Below are 16053 nucleotides of genomic sequence, written 5' to 3'. Positions count from 1 at the left end.
TTCCAGCTAGGTCTAAAGCAGGAAATATTAGGTTGTTTTCTGACTATTTCCTTGCATGTCAAAAAAGAAATGTTAAGCAACTAATTGGCTCAAAATTTTCTGCCCAGTTTTGTGGGGCTAGGGGGCCTTAGAGGTAACAAAGACTCAAACTGAGAGTGAAGAGTAGATAAGAGAGACAGTCCTTAGAAGCCTTCCTATGTGAGTTATTGGTGTTATGTTACCTCTCTTCTACCATTTAAATTTTCCCCTCTCTTGGGCTTTCTTTCCCCTTCTTTGAATTTTGGACAAAACTCAAGCCTTCAGGCTATTCTGCTGATTAGAGGTCCCCACTGGTATTGAAGAAGCTGTAGGTTCCCACAGCCACCTCACACATTTGCCACGTTAGTCCACTGTTATCAGAACTGTCATGTTCTCAAGTCTTCTTTATAGAAAGGCAGTTCCCTTGGTTGGAGGAAGATGTTTCTCACCAGAATTCTGGAAAGTCAAAAAGGATTTCTAAAAGGCTTACAGATCACTTCAGAAGGACCCAGGTTCTTCACAGCTTGTATTTGATCACACACATCGTCTCCTCTCAGCAGCCAGTCTCGGCTCCAAACCCACACAAACAAGAGGACTTCCATCCAAAGCAATGAGGACACCCTCCATGGTTTCTTTGTTCAGAAAATAGCTTAGCTCCTTTGCAGTAACGAAATCCTCAGGGAATTCTGATGAGCCACGGAGTAAGGGCATGGGTTGGTCTCCATCAACAAACCATGAGTTTACTAAGTGTAGCCCAATTGCTTTTTGCTCAACAGGCTTGTACAATTTCTTTTCCAAATGAGAGATCAGGATAGATCCATGTGTAATTTCTGAGTAATTCTTTAGCACTTCCCCTTTTTTAATCAAAATAGGGTTATGCTAATCATTGTCTTTGTCTTCAGAGATCTCATTTTGAGCTCAACAATGTTGTGAAAATATTGACTGACACTGCTGCAGTTTCTACTCTAACTTCCTTTATCAACCTTGATGAATCATGTTTGGCTTGGTGCCTTGTCAATGATAACATCTAACATTTGCAGAGTCCCAGCCAAAGCTGATAGCACGGTCCTACTCTCCATTTGATATCCAAAGCAACTTAATCTTCACTTAAGGCAAATCTCATTCCTCCCTGTCCACCATGGATTTGGGGGGCGGGGGGGGATTATTGCCTGGAATTGTCCTCTTTCCTTGGGTTCTGTTGCTCTCGTTTCAAAATCATGCTTTTTCCTATTCTGAAGACAGTCTTTGCTATCACTATTTATCTATTGTATATAAAAACCTGGTAAATTGCAAGTTTAAACAAAAAAAAAATGCTTCTTTTTGCATATCAAACCACAAGTTATCTCAAGTTATATAAATACACTGCTCACAAAAATTAGGGTATATTTTATCACTTCATGTTCATTTTGAAATATCCCTAATATTTGTAAGCAATATATTTATTGTCCTTGGAACTGTAGGTTTGAGGAAATGCAAATTAAAGCAATAATTAAATATAATTTGGGCTTATCACCTTGGCAAAGTAAAAATTTAACTTGATGAAACTGTAATTTGTATACTGTTTCTAAGAAAAAGCAGAAAATATGTATCAAAAGTTTTAAAATGCACATATATTTTAAGCAACTTCACCTTAAAAAAATTTATCCTGCTATAATTATTAAAATTGTGGGCAAAGAGAATGATGAACAAGGAGGTTTTGCTGAGCCATTAATCAAATATCCTGTAGTAGGAGCTTAAGTAAACTGGCTATAATTATGGGATAAAGTGTTATGTGAGCATTAAAAGTCATGTTTTTATACATAAAATTTTTATACTTTTTAGTAAAAATTGGGCAGACAATAAAACTTGGCTTATGGAATAAAGATCTATTTACCTATCTATCTAATCATGCATATTTTTATACTTAAATAAAAATTCTGTATTTCTGAAGGGGAAGTTATTTTGTTTTTCAAATGTTAAGCTTTTGCATACTTTTTTTTGCCATATAGCAAGAGTTATAACATAACTACTCAATTTTATTTATTTATTTATTTTTTGCATTTTTCTGAAGCTGGAAACAGGGAGAGACAGTCAGACAGACTCCCGCATGCGCCCCACCGGGATCCACCTGGCACGCCCACCATGGGGCGACGCTCTGCCCACCAGGGGGCGATGCTCTGCCCATCCTGGGCTTCGCCATGTTGCGACCAGAGCCACTCTAGCGCCTGAGGCAGAGGCCACAGAGCCATCCCCAGCGCCCGGGCCATCTTTGCTCCAATGGAGCCTTGGCTGTGGGAGGGGAAGAGAGAGACAAAGAGGAAGGTGCGGCGGAGGGGTGGAGAAGCAAATGGGCGCTTCTCCTGTGTGCCCTGGCCGGGAATCGAACCCGGGTCCTCCGCACGCTAGGCCGACGCTCTACCACTGAGTTTATTTATTTTTTAAAAGATTTTATTTATTCATTTTAGATAGCAGAGAGAGAGAGAAGGGAGGAAGGAGCAGAAAGTATCAACTCCCATATGTACCTTGACCGGGCAAGCCCCATGTTTCAAACAGGTGACCTCAGTGTTCCAGGTCAACACTTTTTTCACTGCGCCACCATAGGCCAGGCAAATATTCTATTTTAAAATAGACAAAATAATTATATATAAGCATTTGCAAACATAGATTATAAGTGTAAAGAGTGAATCATTTGTAGGTTGTAACTCTTAAAAAGTCTATCAACTCAGACTTCAGAAGCAAGGCTAAATAATGTATGTCACAAAATGCAGTATCATATGCTTTAGAAAAATACATTTAGTGATGTTGCTCTCAAAGTAGAAAACTAAATTAAATGACTCAAAAATAAACTATTCTCTAATATTGTGCCATTGAGTATAAAGTCATTTTTCCTTTCAAAATGCTAGACTATAAAAGTTTTCAGGGTGACTATATGGTAGTTATCTTTCTACAACTAAGTAACAAAATTATCAGCCAAGTCTTGGTGTTAAGACATACTAAAGACACACGGATAGAAGTTACTCTAGGTTAATGCTATTGCTCTGTTTAAAGAATATGCAAGAAAGCAAGTTGCCAGCCACCTTCCAACCAAATAAGCATGTTAACATATAGACAATGGACCTTCAATAAATACCTATTAATTTCAATTGTTATTCAGTGAGCCTCTACTACATTACTAACTCTTTGTTAATTTTTGTATAGATAAAGAGGTATGAGAATTGTATTATTCTAAACTCAAGAACTAAAATCTTAACAAAGAGTAAGGAGCAGCACAAATGTAAACATTAGTAATGACACCAACGTGCTTGAGGAGATGGGAAAGTCATGGAAATCAGAGGCATGAAAAAGTCAGAGAAATGGTCAAAATGGTGATCAAGAAAAGGTTATTGGAAAAGCTAAGTATTGCTGGTTAGACTTGAGGAGACGGGAGGGTGCAAACTCAAACACCCACAAGGCCAGGCCAGCAGGGCCAATATGTAAAACAGGCCACTATAAAGATGTCATAGACAGAGACAAAGTCAGTAGCAAAATAGATAGAGACATTCATTGCTCTGCCCCAGCAGATTGTTGTCAAAAGGTCAGTGAAGACCTGGTGTTGTCAGATTGGAAGATTTTCAGTTCTAGTTGTGTGTCTGTAGACATAGGGGAGTCATGGCCAAGAGAGTACAGCCACGTGGTTCTGTTTCCCAGTCCTAGCTCCCTGTATGGGTCAGAGTCCTGATCAAAAGGGAATAACCCCTAGGACCATGATGGCGAACCTTTTTATAAAAACTGCCTACTTTTGCAGTGCTTGTCAACCTGGTCCCTCCCGCCCATTAGTGGATGGTCCAGCTTTCCTGGTGGGCCAATCGTGGTGCCGTTTTGTTGCTCTGCTACCGCCCACCATGAAAGCTGGAACGCCCACTAGTAGGCAGGAGGGACCAGGTTGACCAGCACTGCAAAAGTGGGCAGTTTTTATAAAAAGGTTTGCACAGCCATAGGAGATACAGACACATGATTTATTATAGAGATATGACCTTATGCAGTTGTCAGAGCTGGTTATATAGACTGTTTGAGGCTGTTGCATATGAATTCTATGTCTGATGTAGAAATCTGAAGTTCAGAAGGTAAGCTGTTAAGAAAGGAGAATATACATGGAGGGAGAGCAAGGAAAAACTGATTGAACCAGAACCCACAAGGGAGAACTAGAATCTGCAATGGTCTTTCCAATGGTTCCCAAGCTGCCAATTTCAATGTGGGCTGAGTTGCTGCCCCCAAACAGTGGAGCCAGTATACAAGCGGTAATGTGTGTGAGCTGCCCAGTTCCTTGGGCTCTCTTCTGACCTCCAAACACAAAGAATAAGACGGCTCCTGCAATTGCAATACCCTCTCCTCCTCTCACCCATCCTCATGCAGCTTCTCTACTCTCAGGACTCAAGCGTGTTGGCTTTTTGACAAAGGGTGCCACTGTCTCCTGGGAGACAGTCCCACCATCAAAGTTGGAAGGTTGGAAGAGTGGAAAGAACTGGGATGAAATGTTGAGCAATTTCAGTTCTGGATTTTACTCCTTGCTGGATTGCATGACTGTAGGCGAGTCACTTATCTTCTCTGGTGCTCCATTTTCTCATGAATGAAATGAAAGAATTTGAGTCACTTCTCACCTGGCAAGCCTTAGCAAGCAATGTCTGTGAAAAGGAAAGTCATATGCAAAAGCTGTGCTGGAAGAGGCAGCTCCCAGCTTTGTTGTGTGGTGTGCATTGATACTGAACGGAAGAACTGACACTAGCACGCAGAATGTAGAAGCAGCAATGTGAAACAAGTAGAGACAGAAAGACAGGTGCAGTGGGAAGAGTAGGATGGAGAATTGGGAGACCAGACTCTTGTCCTGGCTTCATCACTAGTTTCTTGAACTAAACGCAATCATTTAGCCTGTGAAGGTCTCAAATTTTTCCTTTTTTCTCTTTCTGACATGCAGGCATGAGGCAGTGGTCGTGGTGCTCATTGTTCATTAACTCACAGTGGAACCCCTTCCAGAGCTTTGAAGAAATATTAATGTGCATGTTCTATCCCCAGAGATCCCAATTTAATTGGTCTGTGTGGCCTGGCCATGGGGATTTTTTAAAGCTCTCAGATTCTCCTGTGCAGCTAAGCTTGAAAAGTCATTATTAGAATTTGCTTAGGAAAATGGCAGTGTGATTTAAGGGCTGTGGGAAGGCTTCCCCCACCATACACATAAATGTCCATCATGACTTGTCAGACTATGATAGTTTCTCCTTAGAGATTCATCCCATGGGGTATTGAAGCCTCTTCATTACCTATCAAAATTCTTGTATTCCTGGTACATGTGACACCTTGAACTTACAATACGTATATCTTACCTAAAATCATGAAAATCAATTTGGAAGGAATCTCAGAGGTCACAAGTTCAAACTAGCAAGTATTTTTATTGTGATTTTTATAGATAAGGAAACTGAAACTTGGGGATGTCTTTCTTCAGTGTTAGGCCTTTCTATTGCATTTGTTTTGGTGTAGTGGTGGGGTTTGGATTTTAGTTAATGTCATCTTTTTTTACATAATATTGTAAAAACTTAGAGGTTTTGGACCATGCTTGTGTGGCATGCATTTTTTAAAGCTACATGTGTAGCTTTAAAAGAGAGAAGGACAGATAGGGACAGACAGACAAGAAAGGAGAGAGATGAGAAGCATCAATTCTTTGTTGAGGCATCTTAGTTGTTCACTGATTGCTTTCTCATATGTGCCTTGACTGGGGGCTATAGCAGAGTGAGTGACCCCTTGCTCAAGCCAGGGACCTTGAGCTCAAGCTAGTGACCATGGGGTCACATCTATAATCCCACACTCAAGCCAGCAACCCCATACTCAAGCTGGCGAGCCCATGCTCAAGCCAGCAACCTCGGGGTTTCGAACCTGGGTCCTCTATGTCCAAGTCCCATGCTCTATTTACTGCACCACTGCCTGGTCAGGCAAGCTACATGTGTTTTTATTGATTTTACAAGGGTGGGGTGGGGAACGAGAAGTGGTTGCGTCACTCTAGCTGTTCATCAGTTGCTCCCATATGTGCCTTGACCAGGTAAGCCCAGGGTTTCGAACTGGCAACCTCAGCATTCTAGGTTGGCATTCTAAAGCTACATGTGTTTTTATCTCAATCTTTTTTAAAGTTTAAAGTCCTTTTTGGATGGGGATCCCCATGAATGATGGTTTAGCCTTTAATATACCTCATTTATCTACATAAGCATTTCCGGCTCTGTTTTATCATTGCCCTGTGATTGTTTCCTATGATCTACATTCTGCTCTTGCTACCTTTCATCTTATTCACAATATCTCTGCTAGCCAAAGAGAATAATATGTCATTGCCAAATTCAAAGCAAAAATCCCTGCCCCTTATATTAAAAGACATAAACAGCTGTCATGTAATGTACAAGTCTGTTCTCAAAGCCATGTTGGGCATTTTGCCGGTCTGAGAATTGTTTGGGGTTCCACTGGGGTGAATGGGTCCAACTCTATAAATTTGTAACATATTAAATTAATCAACCCCTAAAGGAAATGTTCCTGTCTGTTTAAGTTTTGGCTACTCTCATTGGAACGAACCCTTTCTCTCCCCTCTAATCAGTATAACCCTGTCTGATTTGACCTATCTAAATCAAACTGAAAATATCCTATACCAGATGCTGGTGAAATGATGTTTGCACAGGTATGACCTCATCAGGGACTCCATAGGAAGGAATTCTGAGGGTCTCACACAAGCACGAGATTATAACTGATACATTTATTACTCTTGTGATTTAAATTATTATTGGAATCACACAAATCTTGTCAAAATTCTATTGCTGGTTTACTTCTCATTTGAGGGGTGGGGGACAATTGTGTTCCTACAATGTAAAAAGATATTTTGCAATTTTACAATTTTACATTTTCTGTAAGATAACTGTAAGCAATTAAATAATTTTTTAAGGCTCATAAGCCTAATTTTTTTTTTCATTTACTATATAACCTAAAGCATAGGGTGAGTGCAGCATTAGGGTATATTATATATTATTTACATTAACATTATTTACATGAGGAATATTGTTATAACATCCTGAGCTGAGGAACTACTTGGTATGCTACTTGTTCTGGTCTGAGAAAGAAGCAGTCTCTTAAGATTTTCTATAAACATGACCAAGACTTCTTCACTGACAAGCCCCACACAGTAATTTTTTAAAGAATTGAATGAGAAATAAAAGCCTTTGAAGATACCTATCCAGGAAGAACTAAAAAAGCATTACTTTCATTTGCAAAAGTTGCTAAGATAATCTAAGGATTTATCTTTTTAGAACTTAATAAATATTTTTTTGACAGAGACAGAGAGAAAGTCAGAGAGAGGGACAGATAGGATCAGACAGACAGGAAGGGAGAGAGATGAGAAGCATCAATACTTCGTTGCAGCTCCTTAGTTGTTCATTGATTGCGTTCTCATGTTACCTTGACTGGGGGACTACAGCAGAGCAGAGTGACCCTTGCTCAAGCCAATGACCTTGGGCTTCAAGTCAGCAACCTTTGGGCTCAAGCCAGCGACCATGGGGTCATGTCTATGATCCTACACTCAAGCCAGTGACCCCATGCTTGAGCTGGTAAGCCCATGCTCAAGCTGGAAACCTTAGGGTTTCAAACCTGGGTTCTCTGCTTCCCAGTCTGACGCTATCCACTGCATCACCCCTGGTCAGGCAATATATTCTTTTAATTGAGAGGCAGGGAGACAGAGACCTACTCCCACATGCACCCAACCAGAATCTGCCTGGCTAGCCCCACCAGGTGATACTCTGCCCAACTGGGCTGCAGTTCTGTTGCTCAGCAACCCTGCTATTTTATCAGCTGAGGCAGAGGCCACAGAGCCCAGTGCCCAGGGCCAACTTTGCTCAAACCATTTGAGCCATGGCTTCAGAAGAAGAGAGAGAGATAGAGGGGGGTTGGGGAGAGGCAGATGGTCACTTCTCCTGTGTGTTCTGACTGGGAATCGAACCTAGTACTTCCACATGCTGGGCAATGCTCTACCACTGAGCCAACCAGCCAGGGCCTAGAGCTTAATATTTAAGAAATTTAATTTATATTAATATTTAAGAATTTAGAAGTTTGAGGAAAGGGGAACTTTGGGAACCATAAATTAATGACTTAACAATGAAGTTCAATTCTCTCTTCTTAGCTTTGAGTCAAATAATGTGCAAAAGATGTTTGAAATAATTTGGTGAACCATACAGATATAGTTTTAAATTACTATATCAACACAGAATGGTTCAATAAGCATTCCTGAATTCTAGTTTTTACCACATACTTGTTGTGTGAAAATTGGCAGTTAACTGTTTAAAAAGCTCTAGTAGTTGCTTTTTAACATTTGTTTTGCAATAACTAATGATACCCTGGCTGGTTGGATCAGTGGTTAGAGTGTCAGTTCAGTGTGCGGATGTCCTAGGTTATCCCAGGTCAGGGCACACATGAGAAGCGACCATCTGCTTTTTCTTCCCCTCCATCTTTCCCTTCTCTCTCTCTTCCCCTCTTGCAGCCAGTGGCTCCATTGGTTTGAGCATTGCCCCGATAGCCGAGGATAACTTGGTCGATTTGAGCATTGACCCCAGACGGGCTTTCCAGATGGATCCTGGATGGACGCATGCAGGAGTGCATTTCTCTATCTCCCCTCCTCTCACTTAAAAAAAAAAAAAAAGAACTAATGATAATTTGTATAAAACACATGAAAAATGCCTGACAAAACAATAGCTACTTAAGAGAACTTTAAGACAAAGTGTGTTCATTAAGGGTTCTATCAGGCTCTGTCTTCCTAAGGACAATATTCCCCCAAACTTAGCAAATCTAAATCTTACCATTTTCTTCTTATTTCACCCCTAGTTTTATTAAGGAATAATGGCTATATATTACTGTAAATGTCTAAGCACTCATTCTTAAGTCTCTTCATGCTTTGCTGTCTGATTACATTTACTTTTTAATTGTAAAAAGGTTTATATTTTCTGTTTTTTTAAATATTCTCATGGAATTATATTTAACACTAGTAAAACTTTAATAAGTAGTTGATCTTTATAGAGAAAGATGTATTATATGTTATACATTTGTGAAAATTTTAATATATTTTATTTACTAATTTATTTAAATATAACATCTTTATAATATATAATTCACATACACATAAGTCACCCATTTACAGTGTACAATCCCATAGTTGCAGAACTATGAAACAATTACCACAATAAATTTTATAACATTTTTATTATCCTAAAAGAAACTCAATATGTATTAACAGTCACTCCCCATTTTGACCTAACTTTACCACTCTAAGCAACCATTTATCTACTTTCTGTCTCAATTAGATTTGCCTATTCTGGATATTTCATATAAATGGAATTATACATCATATTAGACATATGTACATACACATACATGCACACACACACTCGTAGATAGACATATATCATTCTGTTTATTGTCCATAGGAATTTGATCTGTTTTGACTTTGAGGCTATTATGGATATTTGTGTAGCAATTTTTTGAGGAATTATGTTTCACGTCTCTTAGGTGGATTCCTAGGAGTGGATTGCTGGGTAACTCTATGCTTAACCTTTGGAGGATTTATCAGTCTTTCCCATAATTTTACATTCCCACCAGAAATTGATGAGTATTCTAATTTCTGTACCTCCATGTCATCATTTATTACTATTTGACTTTTTTATTAAATCCATCCTGGTGGGTATGAAATGGTATCTCATTGTGGTTTTGACTAAATCCTGAATTTTGCTGATGGCTAATGATGTTGAACATTTTTTTAAATGAGTTTATTGGCTATTTGGGTATTTTCTTTGGAGAAATGTCTGTTCTGTTCCTTTGCCTACTTTTGACTAGGTTGTCTTATGTTATTTAGTTGTAAGAATTCTTTATACATTCTAAATACAAGTTACCTATTAATGAAATATTTTCTTGCATTATATGAGTTGTCTTTTCATATACTTAAAGGTACTTTTAAAAAACAAAGGTTTTAATTTGAATGAAGTCCAACTTATCTATTTTTTGTTGTTGCCTATACTTTCGGTGTCATATTCAAGAAGGTTTTGCCTAACCCAAATAACAAAAAATTACTAATATTTAATTCATTAATTTTATTTTTACTATCTTTATGTTACTGGTGAGTGTTTTACCTTATATATCTAAACTTGTCAGGATTGAATTCAGGTTTATACTAACTTTATTTAAGTTGCACCTAGAATTACTACTCCTTTATAAATCTTTTCTCTATTTCCCCTTTTCTGCAATTATTGTCATATTCCTTATAATTACACGTGTTACATTCTTATAGTTATTACCATATGTTATTTTATGTATTCTAATAAAACTGAGAGAAGAAAGAAGAGCTAGTCTATTTATATGGTTTGCTATGCTAATTTTCTTACTATTTCTCTTTTTAAATATTTTTTATTTTTCAATTCCAGTTGATATACAATATATTAGTTTCAGTTTTATATATATATATGCTGTATTTTATATCCCATGACTATTTTGTAACTACCAATTTATACTTAGTCCTTCCCCTTTTTTCAACCATCATTCCAAACCCCCTCCCATCTGGCAATCATCAAAATGTTCTGTCTATGGGTCTGTTTATGTTTTATTTATTTATTTTGCTTTTTAAATTCCACATATAAGTGAAATTATATGGCATTTGTCTTTATATGATTTATTTCACTCAGCACAATACCCTCTAAGTTCATCCACATAATTGCAAAATTTCATTCCTTGTATGGCTGAGCCATACTCCATTATATATATGTATCACTTCTTTATCCACTCATCCACTGATAGATGTTTAGGTTGTTTTCATGTCTTGGCTATTATAAATAATACTGCTGAAAATTAGTCTTTTAGGTTTTTTTAGATAAATACCCAGAAGTAGAAAAACTGGGTCCTTCTTTGTCTTTTGTTATATAGGCTTTGCTTAAAATTTTTTTTTTCTGGTATAAATATTGCTACCCCAGATGGTTTTCTTCCATTTCAAGTTGCATAAAATATCTTTTTTCATCCCTTTACTTTCAGTTTGTGTATGTCTTTTGATTCGAAGCAGGTCTCTTAGAGACAGTAAATATGAAGTTCTTGTTTTCTTATCTGTTAGTCACCCTATGTCTTTGGAGTATAGTATTTAATCCATTTGCATTTAAAGTACAGTGGTACCTTGACACACGAGCACTTTAAATGACGGACAGTTTGAGAAACGAGCAATCACTGGCGGGGGTTTTTTGCTTTAAATCATGTATCGATATCTGAATCATGAGCTTCTGCCACCCTCCACTAGATGGCCTGTGGAACGTTCTGAAAGGGAGAAAGAAACAAACTTTCATGCAAAGGTTTTTGTTGAAATGGCCTCTAAGTGAAAGCGAGGAAAGTGTGGCAAAAGAGCCAAAAGTCAGTGAAGAAAATGATGATTTTTGGGCAAATAAGTTTGTAAAATTTGTATTTTCTGAGTTTGCTCACTTTTATTGTTAAAAATGGTGCTGGGCAGCTGTTTGTGAAATTGCTAATTACCGTCCTGCTTGGGAGGGGCCATTGTTTGCTAATGTAGCTTGAGGTGGAGTTTTTGCACCAAAAAGTTTTGAAAAGAGCAGAGAAGAAGAAGGGAAAGGAGAAAGAAGCAATACCATGATGATTAAACAAAGTAAAAAAATAGCAATTAAGCCTAGCAATACAGTTACATATTATACATAGTGTGTAATTAAATTTTGCAATTAAATGTAGTGTTAAGTGTGTAGAGAGTAAGTTATGTTAAGCGATAGCGCACGAAGTGAAAACCTCCCCTGCTAGAATCCTCCCCTCCTCCAGCATCTTAGACTGAACTTGAAGGTAAATACACTTCATAAACCAGTTTATTTCTTTACATTCTCTCTTATTATGTGTGTGTGTGTGTGTGTGTGTGTGTATTTGTTATTTATAAAATACATTTTCTTATTTAAAAGCATATACAACAAAAAATTTGTGTGGTTTTGGGGGCCATCTGTATATCCTCTTTGGAGAAATGTCTGTTCAGGTCCTCTACTCATTTTTTAAATTGGCTTGTTTTTTGGTGGTAAGATATGAGTTCCTTATATATATTGGATATTAACCCCTTATAGAATAAATCATTGGTGATTGTCTTCTCCATTTCAGTAGGTTGTCTTTTTGTTTTGTTAATGGCTTCCTTTGCTGTGAGAAAACTCTTTACTCTAATGTGATCCCACTTGTTTATTTATTTATTTTTTGGTTTTCCTTGCTCAAGGAGACATATCCAAAAAATAATAAACCCTTTTCCATGATTTTAATTTCAGACATTTCTATTACTCATAGCCATTAGTGTTTTGAAAATATTAAATGGACAATTCCAGAAATAAACAATTAATAAGTTTTAAATTGCACACCATTCTGAAGAGTGCAATGAAATCTCATGCCAGCCTACTCTGTACTTCCTGAGATACGAATCATTCCTTTGTCCAGTGTACCTACACTATATACACCACCCACCTGTTAGTCACTTAGCCATCCTGGTTATCAGATCAACTACCGCAATATCAAATTGCTTGTGTTTGAGTAACCTTTATAGTAGCCTGACACTGCATCACAATGCCTATGTCACTCACCTCACGCCATCTCATCATCTCACATCACACATGCCAAAAAAAAAAAGGGTGAAGACAGTGCAGGGAGGTATTATGAAAGAGACCATATTCGTGTAACTTATATTGTTCTAATTGTTTTGTTTTATTATAGGTCATTATAGGTGTTTATGTATAGGGAAAACATAGTACTGTATATGTAAGGTTTGGTAATGTCTCTTTACAGGCATTTTGGAATATATCCCCCACAGATAGGGAGATTACTGTCATTTTTCTATGTTTCAATTAATATAGTCAGAATAGCTCTGCTATTTTTCACAAGAAGTAACATTATGTAATCATTTTCATTTATATTCTTTTATTACCGATGTTCAAAAAATGTTTCCATTCTCTCAATATACATTAATTATTTACACATTTTATGCATGTGTCTATTGAAACCCTTGAGGCTTTTCTTGCTATTTTATGATCCCTTTATCTAATATAATATGAATAAGACCTATCAATATTTGCTACGAGTACTTTTACTCAACTCGTTTTCTACTGTTTTGTTTTAGCTCAACACATTATTTTAATTTAAACTATTTATATGCAATCAAATTTAGTAAGCAGAGCATCTATTTGATTTTTGAGATAGGAAAAAGAGGAACAGAAAGTTCACAGTTATGAAAATGATTGTCAGTCACCTTTGGTCCATGAGGCACTTCCTGGAGAGGCGCTCCCTTCACAGCAGCTGAGGAGCACTGACCCCTCCCCTCAGCGTGCCACTCCTTAGGGGTCTGGCACAATCCACTGATGGGTATCTCATCAGCTCACTCTTTCTAGTAAACTCCCTTTTAAGAAGCTATGCTCAAGATTCTGATTCCAGTGAACAAGGGCAGTAGATAAGCGCTCTCTGCATTTTTTTAACCCAAACACACAAAGAGCTATGGGTAGTCTATATTACAGACTCCAATTTTCCTTCATTTAGGGGGCACATCTTTCAACTCACTTGACGGGCTAGCTGAAAAAAATTTAGCCATGTAGTGTAAATAAAAGCCCATTTCTCAATTCTAATTCTTTCTCCCATGTACCTGGTTGAATTAGTGCACCTCAATTTATCTTGAGGAAGTTTATGGTTACTAATCTCTTGAGTATTTCTGAGTAGGAGGGCACCTGCATGTGGCCACTAAAATATGGATTTCACCATGAATTTAGGATCTTAGTTCTTAAATCTTTCTTAGGGCATCCTCATCTATTTATATGCCTCCCATACATGTCTCTATTTCTTTCTCTCAAGAAGAGAGTCATACTTAATTAGTCTTTAGTGGTTATCTCTCTACAGCTGAACCTGAAGTGTTCTCATGCTGGTATGCCTCTAGATCAGCTGTGTGAACTGATAACCACTAACAACCTCCTCCCCAATTTCAAACAAATTGCACATGCACTTTCAAACAAAGGCACATGCATTTCAAGCTATCCACTTCTTCTTATTCATTTTAAATAAGACTAGTGGCAAATGTGAATTTATTCTTTTCTTAAAATATCTGTCTGGTAGTGGTATTAATTGAAAATATTGATTAAAATACCTAGAAATCCAGCTCATTTGGGAAAGGAATCAACTTCTATGGAAGAATAAGTTTACTCTGGTGGTATGAAATAATATATAATCATATTAACTTAGTCCAGAAATAAGTTGAAATTATGTGTTATTCCTCATTACTCTGAAATACACATCATGGGCTATAATAACTTGCAGTTTTCCTGTCATGAAAGCAAAAGTTTCTAACTGAAAACTTTAGAATCATATAACCTATATTTTATTGGTGGGGTAGGGGCATCTTAAGTATGAAAATTCCAAACTGGCATTTGCTCCAGAATACAGAGAGGACTCACTTTTCAATTTTTTTTTATTCATTTTAGAGAGGAGAGGGAGAGACAGAGAGAGAGAAGGGGGGGAGGAGCTGGAAGCATCAACTCCCATATGTGCCTTGACCAGGCAAGCCCAGGGTTTCAAACCGGCAACCTCAGCATTTCCAGGTCGACACTTTATCCACTGCGCCACCACAGGTCAGGCCAGGACTCACTTTTCAGATGTGACCTTATTCTGAACTTCTCTTAAACAACACAGTCAACTGAATATATTTGACCATACCAGTTTACTGAAATTTGAAGCTGTCTATCTGTATCTATATCTATATCCAAATCTAAACCTAGACCTGGACATAGACATAGACAAATGATAGAGATAGAGATAGCTATAGAGATAGATAGATGATAGAAAGATAGATAGATAGATAGATAGATAGATAGATAGATAGATAGATAGATAGATAGATGATAGATAGATGATAGATAGATAGATAGATAGATAGATAGATAGATAGATAGATAGATAGATAGATAGATATAGACATAGCTAGATAAGGTATAGCTCAGGTAGTATTATGGAAATGGTATTCATAGCTTCAGGTATTCAAAACCACTACACATGAAAACATGAATGATTGCTGTTACCAATGAAAAATGTTCTATTATTATCAGTTCCTGTGTGAGTCTTCCCTTATAAGCAAAATTATTGAAAGATTAAAATATGAAAACTAATGTTAAGTCTCCCAGAGTAGACTGTTATTCTGTATCTGCTTTGAGTAGGGAGGAGGAAATCAATGACCAGTTTTGTTTCAGGTAATTGCTATGGCTACAGTGACCAAAAGAAATAAATTCTTCAAAAGAAAACTCACAATAACCACAGTGTTTTTTCCTTCAATGAATTTCATAGAACAGGTATTTGACAAAGTTCTCACCCAGTACGACCACAATACACCATGCTAACCCAATTCATTCTTCCCAGAGCCTCTCCCAGTGGCTCAGAGAAGAAGAAGAATAGAAATTCCTGAGAGCAAGAATATGAACCAACAGGTCCTAACCTGGTGGAGAAGTTTTAATAATATCATCCTTTAAAAGGTTTAATGTTTTTTATGAAAGTGGTTTCCAAAACTTTAGTGTAACAGATTCATACACTTTACAAGTGATATTTTAAAATAAATGTTCCTCAGATTTAGCTTATAAATCCAAGCTCTGACAAGACTAAGGAAAAATTAAAAACTCCAAAAGGGACCCATGTCTATCATTTGTTGTGACTATAAAACAAGGCTTCCTATAAAGAATGTATGTAAGAAAGACACATTTCTTTTTTTAAAAGCTCCTTCATCCATGGGGAAGCTATTAAAAGAAGGTTCGAGTTAACAACATGGAACAAGGGATAATTATGTGGATGTCTGTGGTGGGAAGGCCGAGACCAATGTTGGTGAGGTTAGAACGATGGAGACCCAGCTACCAGACAGACCGCAAGGATGTCCTCTGGGGGCTTATTTGAGTAGAAATAAAGAGAAGGAGAGCTACACAATGTGCCAAAGACTCACAGTCAACAGTCGGCAGACATCTCAGTGAGTGGGGAAAGCATGATGCC

The sequence above is a fragment of the Saccopteryx leptura genome, chromosome 3 (genome assembly GCF_036850995.1).
Source record: "Saccopteryx leptura isolate mSacLep1 chromosome 3, mSacLep1_pri_phased_curated, whole genome shotgun sequence".
NCBI lineage: Eukaryota > Metazoa > Chordata > Mammalia > Chiroptera > Emballonuridae > Saccopteryx > Saccopteryx leptura.
This window is presented reverse-complemented; position numbering follows the sequence as displayed.